The sequence below is a fragment of the Mesoplodon bidens genome, assembly GCF_964165515.1.
Source record: "Mesoplodon bidens genome assembly, chromosome: 4".
Taxonomy (NCBI): Eukaryota; Metazoa; Chordata; class Mammalia; order Artiodactyla; family Ziphiidae; genus Mesoplodon; species Mesoplodon bidens.
The window spans coordinates 40,029,743-40,049,843 of record NC_138160.1 but is presented as its reverse complement, the minus strand read 5'-3'; positions in this window follow the sequence as shown (position 1 = coordinate 40,049,843).

The window sequence follows — 20,101 nt, the reverse complement described above, 5'->3', positions numbered from 1 at the left end:
TGAATGTAATAGTCTGGAGCCATTTCCAAATTCCACAAGATATTAGAAAAAAATCAACAAAAAATGATTTCATAATTTGTTTTGCCTGAAATCGTTCACTTCTTTCAGGAAGAGTATAAGCTAATTACATTGGCCACACAAATATTGATTGTTCAATTGTGTGAATAAAAGCTGCAGTTACTATAGGGCTTGCAAAGAGAGAAAAATACATCATTAAACTCAAAGGAGTGACAATGACTTCACCCCCTTTTAACCGTATGATGCACATATACTTCTACATTAAACCTTACTGTTAAGAACAAGGCAATAAATAAATAAATACACATAAACAAATAAGCTTATATAATGGTTTTATATAAAGAGATCAAAATTCTTTCTCAAAGAAGTAGAAGGGATGTGTATATTTTGAGGGCAAGAAGCCTATAATTTTGACTTTATTAGTTCCCCAATTACACTGCAATAGTTATTTGTAAATTGTTGTAAAATAATAATTCTTTTATAAACTAGATAAACTAATACCTAGTAAAACCACATTAGATTTTTTTATTCTAAATTTTAATCAAAGATACCTCTGCACAGTCAGTGAAGACCTGGTTGAAACTATACTAAAACACAGAAACAGACTTCTTATAATATCTAATATTCCAGCTGCAATGCTGAAAGTAAATAAGAAATTTAAAACAAATCAACATATGTGCTAGATTTCTTAGGGTCAGATCTTGTACCTGTGAATACTCTCATTTTCCTAAGAACCCTTCATTTTATACTTGACAGAAGAACAGTTAACACCCAGAAAAAAACAGTTCATTGACATTGGGCTAAGGTCATATCTCAAATTTCAAATTTCAAATTTCAAATTTCTCATCACCCATCAGTACTGAAACCTCCTTGGATAGTTCTGGCAAAGCTTGCTGACGTAACATGACAAACGACCAGGACTGTAGTTTGTGCTTCCTGTATCCTGGAAAGTGCTTCCTCTTTATAAAAATGGATTTGGAAGACTTCCCAGATTGTGCTTTTCTGCACTCCAAAGCATGAAGGCTGTATCAGACTGCTGGATGGGATGACAGAGTGTATTCACAGCAAGCTGAATATGTATTCCCCCTGTCCTTCCCCTCTCTCCTCTCGATGCTTATAAATCATTTTGCAAGATGATTACTATTGAGCGTCTATTTTTAAGATAAATCTGGAATTTTACACAGTTGTTGATTTGCTAATGTAAGGCTCAATAGAGGACCAGTGAGATGCCATAATTATTTTAAAAATGAATAGCTTTCTTTATCTTTTTTCTGGGAAACATTTGCAGATAGTATCCTGAAAGTGTAGTTTCTCTATGACAATGTATCTATGAAATGGAAAGAGCCTCTCATGGCATCATATGTCTGGATGACTGAGATATTTTCAAATGGTATGTTACTGGATTACTTAAAGCAACTGTTTAAAAAATTTTTACCTTTTTTTTTTTTTTTTTTTTTTATTTTATTTTTTTTTCTTTTTGCGGTATGCGGGCCTCTCACTCTTGTGGCCTCTCCCGTTGCGGAGCACAGGCTCCGGATGCGCAGGCCCAGCGGCCATGGCTCACGGGCCCAGCCGCTCCGCGGCATATGGGATCCTCCCAGACCGGGGCACGAACCCGTATCCCCTGCATCGGCAGGCGGACTCTCAACCACTGCGCCACCAGGGAGGCCCTACCTTTTAAAATATCTATTTCTAAGTTGTATAATTCTAAGTTATGTTGCACCTTTTTTTTCGTCCTGACAGGAATAATAATTCATCATTTTCTTGTATCATTAAAAGAACATCACTATGAAAGAAACCTAAATGATTGTAGACACATTGTTAGGAATATTCGTTTATTGTGCACTGAGAGAAGAGTGACTCTGCATCAGTTGCTACATATTCTAGGAGGGCTCAATGGTGTGTGTTTGGGGGGGCATGGTAGTGAAATATATAACCTAGCACTATAATTTGGGAAAAAAGTTAGAGTTTACTCAGTAGAAGATCTGTCCATGTTATTGTAGGGCCCCTCACAAAATATCAATAATGGAATCCATCATGGGGGAGTTTGACAGTACCTAGTGATGTTCAAGAATCCCAAGGCACAGTCAAAAGGGCAAGGCTTCAGTTCTGAAGAGGATGGAGAAATGCAAGTAGTGAACCAATGCAGCATATGGGCTGAGTCACCCAAGCCCAAATACTATCCTAAGCCATGACTTAGAGGCCACTTGGACATGCTCAATCCCAAGTCTGGTTGGCAGTACAGTGGATTTAGGGAAGTTGGGGAACCTAGATCCTGGGGTTGGAATAACAGGACTAAAAGTCAAGCCCTAACCCGTAGTAGGTGTGAGTTTACTGAAGCCCCTTGTGTACATCAGATTTGGCTTAGCCATTGAGGTCTCTTAACAAGATGTAGCTATAAGAAGCAAAAGAAAACAAAGACAGTAGAAAAAAAAGTTGGAACAACAAACATTAATACCTACTGTGTGATTTAGTGGCTACTATACTAGGCTGGGATCGAAACAACACTTAGAAGACATAATTTCCTTTATTTAGCAATTTTGTTTGGAAATCCAACTTCTAAACAAATCAACCAATCTGAAAGAGGTGAAACATTTCAAATGGTAATACAATTTTACACATTAAAGATACATGTTTGAGAGACAAATTTTAAAACTTGTGTTTAGAATTTTAATGGGATTATTCTTACCATTGCCACTTTCAACCTCAAAACCACATGGCTTTGTAAAAGTCTCATGGACTCTCATGCAGTGAACCTGGGAACACATCCTAGCTTTAACCTTCTACAAGTGTCTGGTTTGGTGAGAATTTTGAAAAATTTCTGGGAAAGAATTCTGAGGTAGATTTGAAAGAATATAAGGGATAGTAAATACATAGGATGAACGATCTAGTCAAAGGGAATATTATTTGTAAAGTTCAAGATATATTTGTGATCCTTTTGTGAGATAGAAGAATATGACATTGGTGATGCTGCATTTGGGGAGTCTTTAGTTAACTGTATCAGACCATAATAATTATCAGTGAGTTTTAAAATCAGTGATTATTTTCCAGATTCATTAGGAATATGGTCAAAAATACAAGTTGAACATATGGGATATAGTTTGGTTGCATTCAGTAGTCACCAAGCTTAAATGCCATACTCTGTTCTTAGAAGAATATGTTGATAGAGCATTTTATAAGAGCATCTTAATAAAATCATCAATTCATGTCATTTTAAATTCTGAAAAGTATTTATACACAAAAATTAACTTGTTAGATTCAAGTGACAATGCCAAATAGCTAGACTGTACTGACAATAATTAATAAGATAACTAAAATTTTATCAAAATGACCAAACTTTGATTTTTAAAACTTGGCTTCAGCAAGTAATTTGTCATTGAATCTCAATGCCTTGAATTAACTACTCACATAATTTTACAATTAGAATGAAAAATATTCATCTAGCCCTTTTATGTTAAGTAAGAGAAGGAAAACCCAGAGATGTGAGCTTCTGTATGTAGAAAATAAGAGAATTAAGACTAGAATGTAGATTCTTAACCTCGAGCCCTTTCTTCTCCATCAACCACATCATTTCTCTTCTTTCTACCAAATAGCTCAATGTCCCAGAAAATGCTATAACTGTTTGCTTTAATCCACTACTGACATGGGTCAAAGGTGTTTTTCTTGTTTGTCTTCTATCTCATTTCCCACCAGTGCTCATATATGGTCATTATTTCCTCTTATCTTTCCCAAACATAGGCTACTAATCAAAGTAAGTTATTACCCTCAGTGCCACTATCTGTAGAATGGGGGGCTTTTATAAATACCTTACAATCCCCTAGGTTATCAAAGTGAGATAATTAAGTTGTAATGATCCTTATATGAAAGGCAAAACAAGAAAAATCTTAATTATTTTTAAACATTTTTTATTTTAAAATACACATAACATAAAATTTGCCATTTTAACCATTTTACATGTACAATTCAGTACCATTAATTATATTCACAATGTTGTACAACTATCATTACTAATTCTAAAACCCTTTCATCACCCCAAACAGAAATTCTGTACTTATTAAGCCATAATTTCCCATTCTCCTCTTTCCCTAGCCCTTAGTAACCTCTAATTTGTCTATTTGATATATTTCATTTAAGTGGAATCATTTAATATGTGTCCTTTTATGTCTGGCTTATTTCATTAGTATAATGTTTTCAAGATCCATCCATGCTGTAGTACATGTATCACAACTTCATTCTTTTTTATGGCTGAATAATATTTCATTTTATCTCTATACTACATTTTGTTTATATATTGATTTGTTCATGGACTCCATAATTTTTTAAACTAGAAATGTCATTTTCTAATACATTTGTCTAAAGCCCCTAGAAAAGTTAAGGTCCATTTGGTGTAGCTTTATGTCTGAACTTTGAAAAGATACATGCTAAAAATGAAGTTATTACCACTGTCAATAATATGCAATTGGAAATAACTTCACAGTTTCCATTAGCTGAGTCACAAAATTGGGCTACTACTAATTCATTAATATTATCTAAATAGGTTTTATTTTGCATGTTAAAATGTATGCTATTTAAATGAATTTTTATGCTAGTTTAGAATTATAGCCATATAAAGACAATACCTATTCTCTTTAAACATATTAGGGTCACAAATACCTGTGAATACATCATAAAAATCTTTAATGCAAAGGCACTCACACACAATTTCTCAGATGATACTATGGTTCATGGAACTCCAAGCCCAGCCCTTCCAAGTATTGAATTCCAGAGTAAAAAATTCTAATCTTGATGGATATTTAACCCAAAGTCATGTGAGGTACAGATAGGAGTTGCAAATCACCCCTCAACTCATTCTTCTTCTTAATGCATACTCGCACCTTTGTAGTGCCAACAGAACTCTCACAGCTTAAAATTCATGACTCATTATGTTCTAATTCCCCTATTGTGGTTGTTTTGTTTTCCCTCTTAAACTGCAAACATTTACGATAAACAGCCATGGCTTATATTCCACTAAATCTTTCATACTCTCTAGAACACAGTATTTTTGCAATAAAAGTTCTTATTTATTTTACATTTACTAGATAATTTAAAATGGAGATGTAATACGCCTTTTGCGTTTTCAGTAAATGCCTTTGCTTTTTTAACAATGATACTTTAGCACCATACTTTATGCATAAAAGAGTTCATAATTAGTTGTTAGTTTGATTTTTGTTTTAGATTCTTTCTAAAAAATCTTTATTTTTCTTGGTGTTGTGAAAAGATGGCTTTCTATCATTTGAAAGGGAGTGAAGGAGTCATGTGCCATATTTCTTCCATAATTCTTGTTTCGGAAGAATTACACTTGAACCATTAAGTATTACTTAGCTGATATTTTTCAATATGGGTCCACTAAATATTTCTAATATTGTTAAACATTTTAAAGTACTTCCAAAGTGTGCAAGAAAGTGGTTTCAATACTTTCAGAGAAAAGTTAATTCACAAAGGAAGCTTGTGTTTTATGAGGCTTTCCTGAATTACAGAAATTAAAGATGGAAGGACCCATTAGGTCGTTCAGTTCATTCCCTTAAGAGTGCAGAATTGCTCCCTGAAGAATATGCACTAGGGCTTTTCTGGAAAGGAAACATTAAAACTCAACTGCAATTGAGATAGTAAATTTGTAATTTATGCACAATAAAGGTTTTTCTCCACAAATATTCATACTACTGCATATTTTAAAATCTGGCTAAAGCATTAATAAAATGATTAGCAAAAGTCAAGGAGGCCATTTGTTAGTGTACTTCCTGATGAAATAAAAAGCTCCTTAGGCAATTAGTTTGGAAGGAAATAAAACTGAACCCCTAATTCCTCCTCCTTATGCCACCCATCTAAGGCTTTTCCTCTTTGTTCCCCAAAATACAGTTTCAGTGTTCTGTAATTAAGGGGTAATTGTTCCTGCTTGGGAAGCATCATAGATAGAAATTTTCTATTCATTTTTCTTGTTCAAGCATAGTTTTTATGAAAGCCTGTTAGAAAGATAGTGTTCAAAATATTAATTTGACCAATCCATAAGGTCAATTTTTACAAGGATCAAAGTTGTTCATTCTCTTAGGATATCAAAAATAGTTCTTAGTGTCAACAATACTTTCTCATCAAACTACCATGGCACCTGAAAATGTAACCATAGCATTTATTTCTTAGGTTAACTTTTCCCAGCATATTTTTCATAGAACACTAGTCAAAATAATGGTTCTATGAAGAAATTTGGGAAATGGCGAATATTTTCTTTCCTCTCTTAGAGATGCATGATGTCTAACAGTGACTTAAAAACTGAAAAACCCACAATAAAGAGAGCTGCTTAACTTTGAGAAGCCAAATATTTAACCCCCCAATTTTTTTTTTAAAGTTTGTGACCATCTATTAATGATCATGGAACATACTTTTGGAAATGCTGGCTTAGAATTATTAGATTCTTCCTTCAAATTATAAATACTTTGGGTGAGGTAACACCAGTGTTTGTCTCTCAGATGTTTAATCTGTAGTATAAATCAATGTCTCTGAGTTTTTTAGTAGGTGGTATTCTAGAAGAAAGAACTGAGGGAATAGCAGGGCAATAAAAGGACTAGTTTTGGGGCATAAGCATTGTCCATAAATTCCTTATTCACTTGTTCATCTTTCATCTATCCTTAACCATGTGGTTAGCAGGAGCCTTTACTTGGGGAGCTAGTGATCATCTTAGGCAATGCCATTGATAATTGTTCTGTTTTTTGCAAAACGACCTTGGCTCTATAACTTCCCGACTTTCTCAGGATAAAATGGTTTCATAAGATTTCTCTTTACATGGCAGATTTCTTGGTTTTGGTTTAGTCTTCAAACTATGACTAAACTGGAATCAGCACAGTAGGTCTATTTCTCAAAGCTGAACTCTGGTGTTCTGCTTTCAGCTTGGGGCAGAACAGGACTCAGAAGAAGGAAACAACTAATTATCTTTCTTTGCCCAGATCCACAGTAGCCTTTTGTTTCCACACCATATGATAACCTTTCTGGTTCTCAGTTTCATTATGTGAAAATTAAGGAGTGGTGGGAGGGTGAAAAAAGATGACATTTTTGACTCCTTTCAAATTCATCTATGACTAAGACCTACACAGATAAATTATAGGAAACAAGTACAAGAAGATATAAATTCTTGGTACTAAAAGATAGTAAAAATCATAAGAACAATACTATAACTAGTTGTGTGATATTATAAAAAATACTCAATTTCTTGTGCATTAATGTCCTCAGCTATACAATAAGGAATTAGCTAGTAATTAGCAAAAATATTTCCTGTTCCTAGAATAAATAAATTACTCTGTCTGGTTCAGAAATTGAATTTTACCTGTTTCTGGCCAAGATGGAGAAACAGTGACTAGATTTACCTTCCAGACTGAAATAACAACAACAAAAGACAAAACATGAAATAAAACAGTGATTTTTAAGACATTGGCCATTACACAACAAGACATAGTAATTTCTAAGAGACAGGGAGTAAGGTGAACGTTATGGCTTTCCCAGCTTTCTGCCTTGAGAGAGTATCTTGGCTGTACCACAGGAAAGGGAAACCCAGTTGGGGTCTGGAGATCTCCGCAAATTGAGGAGACATAGCAGAGGATCTGGGAAGACCAAGGTGGCAAGTACTGGAGAGGAAAATACCACATAGAAAGAGAAACTCAGAGATCTACAGAAAGCCACCTAAATATTCAGCAGACATGCAGGTGAAAAAACTAACTGAGGCTATGGAAAGAACCATCTAAAATGAGTAAAGGGAACGGTACCTACTGCTCACATGGGGCCTGGGAGAGTGACTCTTTCTACCATCCATGCTGGAAATACTCATAATTCGAGGGGCATTGGGTAGAGTACTTAGTAAAATCTTGCTTGGAAGTAAAGAATAATTAGCCCTAGAATGGTCACTGAGCCAAGCTCACCTAAAAACATCATAAAACAAGACCCAAAATAATTGAACTATTTCAAGTAACAGCATCCCAAAACGAAGTTGAAGAATATTTACTGGAATGCAAAATATTCCTCACCTAACAATGTCTGGCATTCAATCAAAGATATTCAGAAATGCAAAAAGCAGGAAAATAGGGCCCATGATGAGGAGAATAATCAACCAATGGAAACTGACCCAGAACTGACAGGGATGCTGTAATTAGCAGAAAAGGACATTAAAACAGTTATTTTAGCTGTATTCTATATGTTCAAAAAGTTAAGTAGAGATTATGGAAGATATAAAAAGACCCAAATCAAATTTCTGAGATAAAAACTACAATGTGTGAGATAAAAAAATAAACTGGATGGGATTAACAGAAGTTTAGGTATTACAGAAGAAAAGATTAATGAACTTGAGAATATGGCTATAGAAATGATACAAAATGAAACAAGGAGGAAAACAGAATAAATTTTAAAAATGAACAGAGCCTCAGAGTCCTGGAGGATACTTCAAGCCACCTAATACACACATGCTTGGAATCCCTGAAGAAAAGGAGTGGGATGAAAAAAAAATTGAAATAATAGTGGCCAAAACTGTTCTAAATCTAATGAAAACAATAAATCCATATATCTAAGAAGCTCAGTGAACTACAAGCACAAGAAACATGAAGAAAACTACACCTTATAATCAAAGTACTCATAAACAGTGATACAGAGAACATCTTAAAAGCAGTCAGAGGGGGAAAAAATTACATACAGAGGAACAAACACAAGAATGAGAGCAGAGTCCTCATCAGGAACTCAAGTGAGAAAACAGTGGAACAACATCTTGGAAGTACTGGAAAGAAATCTGTCAACCTAGAGTTCTATACTCAGCAGCAAAAATATCTTTCAAATACTAAGGCAAAATAAAGACATATAAAAGCTGAAAGAATTGATCACCAGCAAATCTGTACTACAAAGAATGTTCAAGGAAGTCCTTCAAGGAGGAGAAAAATGATACGAAATGAAATATAACTGAATGACACTAGATGAAACCCTTTGTGGATCTACACAAAAAAATATTGGAAATTAGAACCAGATATGTATATTTTCTTATTATTAAAATGACTTTATTTTCTTATTATTTAAATGACTTTAAAGTATAAATTGACTGTTTAAACAAAGATAATATATTTTGAAATTTAAAATACAGGTAAAAATACAGTGTATGACAGTAAGAGCATAAAGGCTGGGAGAGGAGAAATGAAAGTATACTATACATGAAGTGGGATAATATCACTTGATGGTAGAGACAGTGATAAGTTACTGTCTTACCATACAGCCTAACGAAATTAACTGACAAAGTGTTATAATTAATAAAATGAACAAAGGAAATAAAACGGCATCATCAAGATACCCAGTCTAAAGGAAGCCAGAAAAAGAGAAAAAAGGAAATAAGGAAAAGATGGGACATATTAAAAATTATATAAGCTTAACTATACTAATAATCACATTAACTGTAAAGGGTCAAAACAATTGAATGGCAGATATTGTTGGATTAAATTTAAAAAAATCAAGACCCAACTATATGCTGTCTATAAGAAATATACTTAAAATATAAAGAAACAGATAGATTAATAGAGGGAAAATAATGATACCAGTGCCCACACCAATCAAATGAAAGCTAGACTGGTTATATCAGTAGAGGACAAAGTAGATCTTAGACCAAAGAATATTTCCAGTGTTAAGATAGTCATTTCATAATGAACAGGGGCTCAATTCATAACAATCACAAATAATTACTAAACAAGAGAGCTTCAGAATACATGCAGTAAAAACTGATAGAACTGCAAGAAGAAATAAATCCATAATTATACTAATAGATTTCAACTTGTCTCTCTGAATAATTGATAGAACAAGTACACAGAAAGTCAAGTGTATGGTAAATTTGAAGAATATTACCAACCAACTTAGTCTAATTAATATTTATAAAACAGTGCACCCAATAACAATAGAATACACATTTTTTTCAAGTGCACACAGAATATTTACCAAGAAATTGAATTTTAAGAAATTCAGATTTAGATCCCATTTATTATTAAGGTATTTTATTCTTCACTTTTAAATCTTTGTAGCATTTCTTTAAAAACTTAATTTACAAGCATTTATTCTACTTTGCTTATTGTAGAAATGAACTCTTCTAAACCACATTTTCTTTGGGAATTTTAAATGTAACATCCATAAAATATAGAAATATATCTAATTAAAGAGATACATTTGGTATTTCAAATATGTGTCTGGCCTAAAGAAAAATGCTTCATACTATACTAAAACCAAAGTCAAAACAGCAATTAATATAGAATACTATCACCCAGTAAAATCACTCAGTAGGTTGGAGCATGTTTATCTTTACCAAATATTAAAGATGTTACTAATTTAGGAATTAAGAACACCTTCAAAAAGATGCTATTTTACAAATGTCCTCAATTTATTCATTTTAATTAATGTTTTTTGCTTTAAAAAAAAAAACTGCTTAGAATATCTCTCTACATTCTTTTGTCAAATACTGACTGCTGTTTTCAAGAGGCCTACTCAGTAGTCCAAGATTTAATAGCATCTGCTTATCTACCACAAAGGTTAAACAGGGATAAAATTGGCAATATCTTGAAAGAAACAAGTGGAGTAGGGGAGTGAACAAATTTAGGATGGGGGTTGGCTTTAATGTTACAAACCAACTTAAAAGCAAACTTTCAATATTGTTCAGAGGCAAGCTCCTTCAGTAAATTCTACCAGTTCAGCCAGGAGAAGAATGGCCTGTTTTTTATCCTTCCCCCTCCTGCCCACGTTCAAAATAGAGAATCACTTGTACGACACAGTGTATGTGGATAGGAACAGTACAGGATTCAAGACACCACACACCATCTACACACTTATGGGCATCAGTTTTATCTCAGTCCTCACCAAAGCATGATGATATAATTTTCCCTCTCTATTGAAAGGCAAGGAGGTTGAGGTGCATAGAAACTCTACAATTTAGTCAGTTCAGAAGTTATCAAGAAGCAGAGCCATTTTTCAACCCAGATCTCTAGTGAACAAATCTAATGTTCTTTTCATGCTTAGACTTTGTCCTCTTTTGGGGAGTGTTATTTTTGTGGAGTGCTCCATTTAGTTCCGCTCTCAACAGGCTTTGAGTCAACCAGTCCTAGGTTAAGTCCTGCACCAGTTACTCACTGGTTGCTTGATCTGAGCCTCATTTTCTTCATCTGAAAAGTAGGAATCATAAAAATGTATAAATAAATTAACTTAGCTAAGTACTTATTAGAATACATGGGTCACAGAAGACACTTTTATAAATATTATTTCTCATATCAGTATCTAGACCTTTAATTCCTTGATTTTGGTACCTCTGTGTTAATATATGAAACTCTACAAAGAGATGTTTCAGATTATTCAAGGCATCTAAATATGGTAATGGACCTAAAGGCCTGTGGGGAAGGTATCAACATGTAAGAAAAATATAAAGGTAATTTGGAGCCATTCTTCATAGAATAGTTCTCAGGTTAAATGTTATTTATTAGTGAATCAGTCTTAAGAATGATCTGAAAAAAAGAAAAAAAAAAAAAAGAATGATCTGTAATATGGAGATTTGGATTATGGTTAGAGTTTTATGACATTGATAAAGAACTATTGTCTTAATTTTTTTATCTTTGTGTAATTATGGGATTGTTGGAAGACTGATCATTTTTAATCAATCAAGCTTGATTTAGAGAATTCTTTCAATCATATATTAAGTCTAGAAACAATGTTTTCATTTCTCTCACCCACTTTCCAAAGACGTTTGTTAGCTGATGATCAACAAAAGTATATGACATACATCATGAATATTTGAAATTTTAGTACCTGAGCCTCTTTCTTATTTGTGTTGGCAATTCTGATTTTCTTCCTTTAATAAGTGTCATCAATTTATTATGATAATTAATGAAGATGCCCCAGGAAAAAAACTGCTTCCCTTAAGTAGATGCTTTTTAAATACTAATAAATAACTTGCTATTTAAAATTTTCGTAACAAATTTATCACGTGCAAAAATGCACCATAAATTATAGATACCCATCATTAGTAATGTATAGACTATCCAGTGTCAGACATATTAAATAGAAAGTACCTTAAAATAGCCCTAGTTGCTGTGTTTGTATTGTTCACTGTTTGTAGGCATATTAAACATCTCTGTTTCAGTTCAGTAATGTCCTACTTACTCTGAGTATTTTTTATACAGTTAGTAAGCAACTTGTAATCACTATCACTCTTAAATAGCATTACAAGGATAAGAGGCTATTAGTTTTGGTCAAGTGAAGCTGGGTTGCAATGGGTTAACTGGGATCATTACCTCAGAGACTGTTCATATCCTCAGACTTCACAGCCCTAGCAGAGGCTAGCTCTGTAATAAGTCTCACATTACATGCGGATTAGATTTGTAGAAATCCTGTAACTCAATAGGTACCTGCCTATTCTCTCCTGGCGTCAGCCTGCCTGCACTGCTTTGCTCTGTAGACATACCTGGCATTCCACCCATGCCTCTCACTTACTAAGTGAACTGGAGTCTGCCTACCAAAACATTGGGGGTATTGTCATGAAGGAGAAAACCCCCTGACAGACAAGCAAAGTGTGAAGTTGGGCTTGCAGTGATGCCTTGTTACCTTCCTCTGAAGTGTACATGCTCCTCTTTCTAACTTCCTCATACCCCACAGCTCTGTTGGAGAGCTGCTAGTTCCAGGTATTTGTAAGCAGAATGCAGTCACACTCCAACAGGAGGATGGCGTTCTGGCTGCCTTTTCCTCCTCTCTTCTCTCCCCCGCTCCCCTCTAGCCTCCTTGACCACAAGGCTTACCCACCTCGATCCTCTCTGCTTTCCTTCCCAACAGTGTACCTTGACAAACATGTTTACACTCAAAGGTGGGAAAACAAAACCCAGCACAGAGCACAACAAAAAACAGGCTTGGCACCAAATCCTAGAACAGTCAGTGCACTGATTTCTGGGAGCTGTGCCAGATGCGATAAGCACTGCTATTTTAACACATAGCTCTAGTTCTCAGCACAAATCATTCATTAAATAATTAGCATATTACCTTGTTAAGAATCTTTCTACCTAAGGTAAGGTTTTCCTTCAGGAAGCACATCAGGTTGTTTAGCATCTTTTTCTAATTAAGCATTAATCCCTCCCAGGAAGAATGAGTCACTCAAGCAAGTGAACTTTCAAAGATAAGGGATTTCTCCTTTGTAAACTGCAATTAACAGCTTTTAACAGGCAGCTTTGCTTCGGTTTTCCCAGCGGTTGAAGTGATTCCGATGATTTTTTTCTTCTTGCTCGTTATGCAGCGAATCAAACTCAGGAAATGGAGACATTTATGACAAATCGAGAGGTGAGTTGAGCAGTAAGAAACCCAAACCACACCAAACCAAACAAAACTTTGAATTGCGTTACAATCCCATATACCATCTTTCTTAAAGGAGATTTTCCCCCTCTATGGGGATACCACGTGGCATTCTGTGTGACAGCTTGGATGCAGGCTACCTTTCATAGGTGCAAAACTTCCCCTGGCATTCAAACTGTGACATGTGCCCTAAGTGTAAGTACACTTTTTAAATACAAAAATTCATTTTACAGTTGTATTTAAGAGAAGCTTTGAAGTCTTCAAGTCCTACAATTTTGTACCATTCAAATACTTATTTCCAATTTTTAGTAACAAAAGAAAAGATTAAATCTTCATCCTTCCATGTAGATATATGAATGGGGGATTTATGCTCTCTCTGATGTACCTGGTAATTCTAGAGTAGTAGTCAGTCTGTTCCAAGTGGGTTCTTATTATTATTTATTGTTGTTTTTTTTTTCTTATGAGGGAAAACCATAAGCTGTTTCTTTCCTGAAAGTTTTCAGGCTTCACCATTTTCAAAAAGGGATATGTGAAAAAAGGGGTGCAGGACTTGCGCTATTTAAAAAGGGAAAGCAATGCTGATTTCTTTATGCATGTTAAAAATAAACATTTTGTTATTAGGTCTGCCTCAGTTGCATGAAGGAGCAGTTTTACCTGTGAAAATCATACGGTTGTAGTTCTGTAAGGGACCTCAAAAACAATCCAATCTAACTTCCTCACTTTCTAGGAAATTAAACTGAAACTAGAGAGGCAAGGTGACTTACCTAGGGTTACACACTGCTTCATGGCAAAGCCAGGACTAGAACTAGGTATGTTAACACCCAATTCAGGAAGTTCTGCTGTTTGGCACACCATGATGTTTGGGAAGAAGTCTCCCTCCAGCTGTAGCAAGGCATCGCTTCCTCAGTTAATGATGGGGAATAATTCTCAGTGGTAACAGGCTTTCCTCTTGCTGATATTTCCATTGAAGAACTGCAGGTGTAATTCAAGGAGAAAGGGGAACACTGACCTGCAGCAGTTCCTTTTTAAAATGACGGTCATATAGATAGAGTGAAAATAAACAAACTGATAAATCAGCAAACTCTATCTTAAAAAGCAGAACATGGCTGGATTTCAGGTTGCTTTTGTCACTGATGGAGAAGTTCCTATTTAAGCTTCATGATTACAGAAGCTAGTCAGATACTTTCAGTGTACTTTGAAGAGAGAAAAACGTTTGTGTATTTTGAAAAACTATCTATATATTGAAGACCAACTTTTGTTCTCAATAACTTTACACCTGATTACGGGGATAAGACAAGCATAAAAAAGCACAAAAACCCAACTTATACCAGAAGTGCAAAGGAATACAGTGATGTTGGACTTAATTTAATGATATTTAGCATTGTATATGTAAAGTTGATGGTTTATAAGTCGTTACACATGTTGTATTATATTAGTCAAGCTTTTGTATTTGTTTTCTGCATTTAAATTGTTGATTAAAAAACGCACTGGGAAAATATAAATTTTAACACATACACACTCCTACATTTAAATAGATATACCAAAATCCTTGGTATGGTCAGAAAACAACCATGTTAACTATTCTTATTTATTCAGCCAGTATTTATTGAGATAGCTTCTGTGTAGGAAACCCAAAATGTATGTAACATGATCAACTTTCTTTAGAAGTTTATAATCTATAATGTTATATTGTTTATAAATATAATTATAATGTTTAATAAAACAGAGCAATATTACTGAATTGCATGTTTTGCTTAAATATGAATCAATATTTAATTTATTCCATAAAAGATTTCACACAAGAACTAATCTCAATATATATTTCATCAAAGGGAATCTTAATATCTATGTGTTCAAAAGGAATGCACCATCACCTGCAGTTTCTACAACTTTTACATTGGCATTGACACCAACTATTTATCCACTCCACAAATCAAACATAAACTTCCTAACGAGTATGTTGCCATCAGAGTTTCCACCTTTGGAGACTGTACATCAGCTTTAACACCGTTGACATTATTCAAACTATTTAACATCATCTTTTGGATCAGACTTCAGAGTAGATTCTTACCCATTGATGTAGGATCTTTGTTCTTCATAGGTATGTCTAGATTTTTGGAAATAGCCAAAAGTTTGAAAAAAGTTGGCTAAAATAGAGAATTGAGGCTATAAAGTAACAGGATTTAATTTGGAGTGTTTCTCCTAAGGTTCTATGAAAGCAACTCAAGGAAGAGCAATATTTTGAGTGATGGCCACGTAATTTCACCAGCTTCCCCAGGTGACTGCTTTAGAGGGACTGTGAACTGTAGTTAAGAGCACGGACATCGAAGCTGGAGATACCTGGGTTGCTTGACCTTAATGAGCACAAGTTTCTTCATTTTTAAATGAGGATAATAATTCCTACCTTAAAGGGTTAGTTATTGTTAATTATATTATTGAAACATGACATAGGTTGATGGAGTTTTAAAATATCTATTACCCTACAAACTTGCCTCATATTTTTTTCTCCATCCTATTTACTTTTGTGTGTGATAATCATAAATTGCGTTACCATGTTCAACAAATTTACTTAAAATTCAGAGTATTTCACCAGGGTTTTATTTTTATGGCAAACCTGTTATTAGAGAATGATATTAGCCTAATAAGTCATAGTTAACAAAATATCAGGTGATTCTGTGAAATACTAATCAAACTAAATTGCAGATGTTAATGAAGAGCCTTTTATGATTCCAAGGTAGGAGAGTCTGTGAGAAAAGATGAAATATTAAACATACATGATTGAATAAAATTTCTTCATTGAGCAAATGATAATCTCGCACAGGTACATTCATTGGTTCAGGCTGTAACCAAGGTTATAAGAAAACAGGTGTAGATGCATGTTGTAGAAAAAAAGGTAAATGTGTCATATGGTCAGTTAATCATTAATATTTACAGAGGGCCCACACCTTCATGCATGAATGGTTCCCACCCTTTAATATTCATCCCTGGTAGGACTGAAAGAGGATAATGATAATTTTTTTAAAAAAATCTGTGGACTGAAACACTAAAATACTTTTATAGTTCACCTAACACTTGAAATGGACTTAATTTCAGAAATTAAGGACTCTATTATAGGTTAAATTTCCAATAGCACTCTGCTTGTAAAAATAGTCACACTTTATGTTTCTAATATGTTGGTAATGTTGGGTTTTCTCCCCCAGTATTCTCTTATTCCATTTTTTTTAATTTTGCAAATTTACTGAATTTTTCATCGTTAAAATAATATTATCACACTATAGAAAATATATGCATAACTCTATCACTCTTGGTATTTTACAGTTCTGGTTTCCATTTATGAAATTATGTTATTTATCTTAACTTTAATCACAGTGTAAATATACTTTTTTTTTTTTTTTTTGGCTGCATTGGGTCTTCGTTGCTGCACGTGGGCTTTCTCTAGTTGTGGCGAGCAGGGGCTACTCTTCATTCCAGTGCGTGGGCTTCTCATTGCAGTGGCTTGTCTTGTTGTGGAGCATGGGCTGTAGGTGTGTGGGCTTCAGTAGTTGTGGCACGCAGGCTCAGTAGTTGTGGCTTGTGGGCTCTAGAGCGCAGGCTCGGTAGTTGTGGCGCATGGGCTTAGTTGCTCTGTGGCATGTGGGATCTTCCCAGACCAGGGCTTGAACCCGTGTCCCCTGCATTGGCAGGCGGATTCCTAACCACTGCACCACCAGGGAAGCCCTGTAAATATACTTTTGTATCCTCTTTTTTGTCTCATCTTGGCAAAAACTATATTGTATCCTCAATCAAACACTGTAATGCCTTTGAGAGTTTCCATTAAATAAACACAGCGTTTAAAATTATCCCCGTGAAACTTGTAGTGCTGGCGTATCCTCACCGGGCCTGAGATGGGCTTCATTATGTATTACAAGATTCATTTACAGAGAAAGAATTCTGGTGGACTTTGTGGCCTGAGATTGAATTCTAGCTTGGCCACTGGGTCAATTTGGGCAAGTTGTTTAAACTGTTTAACCCTCAGTGTCCTCCTCTGTAAACCGGAAAGTATTTTCTAATAGAGTTCTTCTGGGAATTAAATTTAAAAATTCATATAAAAAGCTCTTAGTACCATGTAGTATGCTCTCAACCAGTATGAACAGACCCGCAGTCAGGTCTCCCATTTTATTGCCCAATCCAATGCTCCTCCTTCTATATCATGCTGAGAACCTGGGAGTCAACACAGTGATGAATACATGCCTTAATTTCCGTAGTTCCTATACATCATTTCCTGGGCTGTGGATCATCACAATCAATATTTCATGATTACAACTCACATTCTCTCAGAATACTTCATTCAGCAGCTTTCACTGTGCAGGGTTGCATTTTTTTTTCCAATGCTAAACATGATTGACAAAGAAATATAAGAGGACCACTCAATGAAATCTCAACACAAAGTGTTCAAGTTTGAAATGCTAAGATCCCCAGAACACTGAGCTCCATCATTTACAGACAGCCAAGTAGATTCAAAGTACATAATTTGCTTCTTATCCCTTAAGAAGACCAAGCTTCCAATCCCCCATCCTGTATCACACATATATAGTCATAAATGCTGGTTTAAAAAAAAAAAAAAACACCATTGGCTTAGCATTTCTAAGGTGAGATGGGCTTTTTGAGGCTCTTCATTATTTCAGTTTGTCTGTAGGTTGAAATAGAGGATTGAATTTGCAAAATGGAATGAGATTATGATGCATTAATCTTATTCCAAATGTTAATTTATGGGCTTCATAAGATCTACTTTGCTGTAGAGCTTAGAAAATGTTTTTTCTCAGTAGCTCAATGGCTCAATTTCCATGGCAGGGCCACTCCAAGAAAATTGAGTAGTTATCAGAATGAGAATTTTTGTTCCATGGTGTCTGAGTATCTGGTGATAAATTTCATCCTACTTCATTCAGAGAACTGTAATTTAAACACACACACACACACACACACACAGATAGAGTGTACTTGTGAAATAAAACCAAAAATCTCTATATTAGCAACCCAAATCTATTTTTTATCAGTCTAGGACTTTGTATATACATTGTAATTGTAAATGTGAAAATAAATTCCATCACACTTACTAAATTAACATCTTTTAAGAAAAGGACTTAATAATCATAATAAGAACAAACTATAGTGGAAGGTACACTGGATTGGAAGTCTAGTGTTCAGAGCACAAGTTAACCCCTATCACTATTCCGTGGTGAAATTAGACCTGGTTTGCAAGATAATTTGGACCACAAGGTTATCAACTCATCTTGGTTTGACTTCACTGTCCTAATTTTAAAACTGAAAGTCCTGCATCAGAGGAAGCCTTTCTGTCCCAGACAATCTGGAACAATTGGCCACCCTATAAAGGGTGGGAACATTGAGAGAGCATTAGCTTGGGGAGGGAGAAAGGGAATGACTTAAACAGTGACGGACTGCAAAACTGGGAACACTCAGGTCATTTTGGACTTCTGGAAGACTTGAGTGACCCTGAAGAGGAGGTATTGCCTAAGGAGTGTTGCTGGACTTAAAGGCTGTGCAACATCTACAATTCTGGAACTGGACTTTCCGGACTCCTAGTTCATTTAAAACCATAGCAGAAGATGTTAGCTTGTAAAAAGATACATATCTGTCAGCTCAGACCTTTCTGCTTTTAGGATTACATGATTACACATCCCTTTCTATGCCTCACCTGCTACCTTTGCCTCTTTTGTTTCAACTAAACCTGACCTTGACCCATTCCTGTCTTTGATCTTCTCCCTATTGCCTTTCAGGCAGCCAATGTAAACTTCCCCTCTTTGCATTCCAGCTGACCTGGCCACATTTTAACTTAGTTTTCCACACTTAGACATTCTGTTTCCATATCTGCTTTTGGGATTAAGCCTATATCAAGGCTTCTGATTGCTGTATCCAACATTTGCTTTTAGGATCTCTCATGTGGAAGATGGAGGCTCTGGCCCCATTTATATTTTGAAACAGCAAACACATTTATTGAAAAGAAGGTCATGCAATCATTTTCCTTTTTGCATCATTTTTTTCTTCAGAGGCTAAATTACTTTAAATAGCTTTGTCTTTATTAGGTTTTGTTTTCTGAGTGCAGAAAAATCCTTCCCTATGTCATACACAATGTCATGTATCAATCTAATTCACAATGTCTTGGTTAGTTTAGCTATTATTGTGGACTTGATGAACCTTTGAATTTATAAGGTAGGAAGGCTGCAACAGTCATCTTTTTATTTTAATTTATTTCTTAGACCACTTTTATTCCACAAACATTTCTTACTGCCTATTATGTGCTATACTCTTAAGGGTCAAAAGGACCTCTGAAAAGATTGGAAGAAACAAAGTGAGCCTCAGCCATTCCAAGGCCATAGTATAGAACCTATAACATACTACGTACTAAAGTATATAACCAAGGACATATAAGATTGCTACTTCATAGAAATATTGTTGTTTTCATGATTTTTGTGGTATTTGTCAGCTTTTTATACTTTTTAACTTATGACTTCTTTCATACTCTAATTACATATTAGTTCTTGTACCTAACTCTGTACTAGTAAATTATTTTTCTGTTTCTGAAACAGTGCCCTCCAAATTATGCACACTTCATGCACCACAGTTCTTAGATCTATCTGTGCTCATTAAGAAAAAAAAGTCAGCAAGTACTACTTACTTCTAAGCTCAAAATTTTCTGTCCTAAAAAAAAAAAAAAAACTGTATTGAG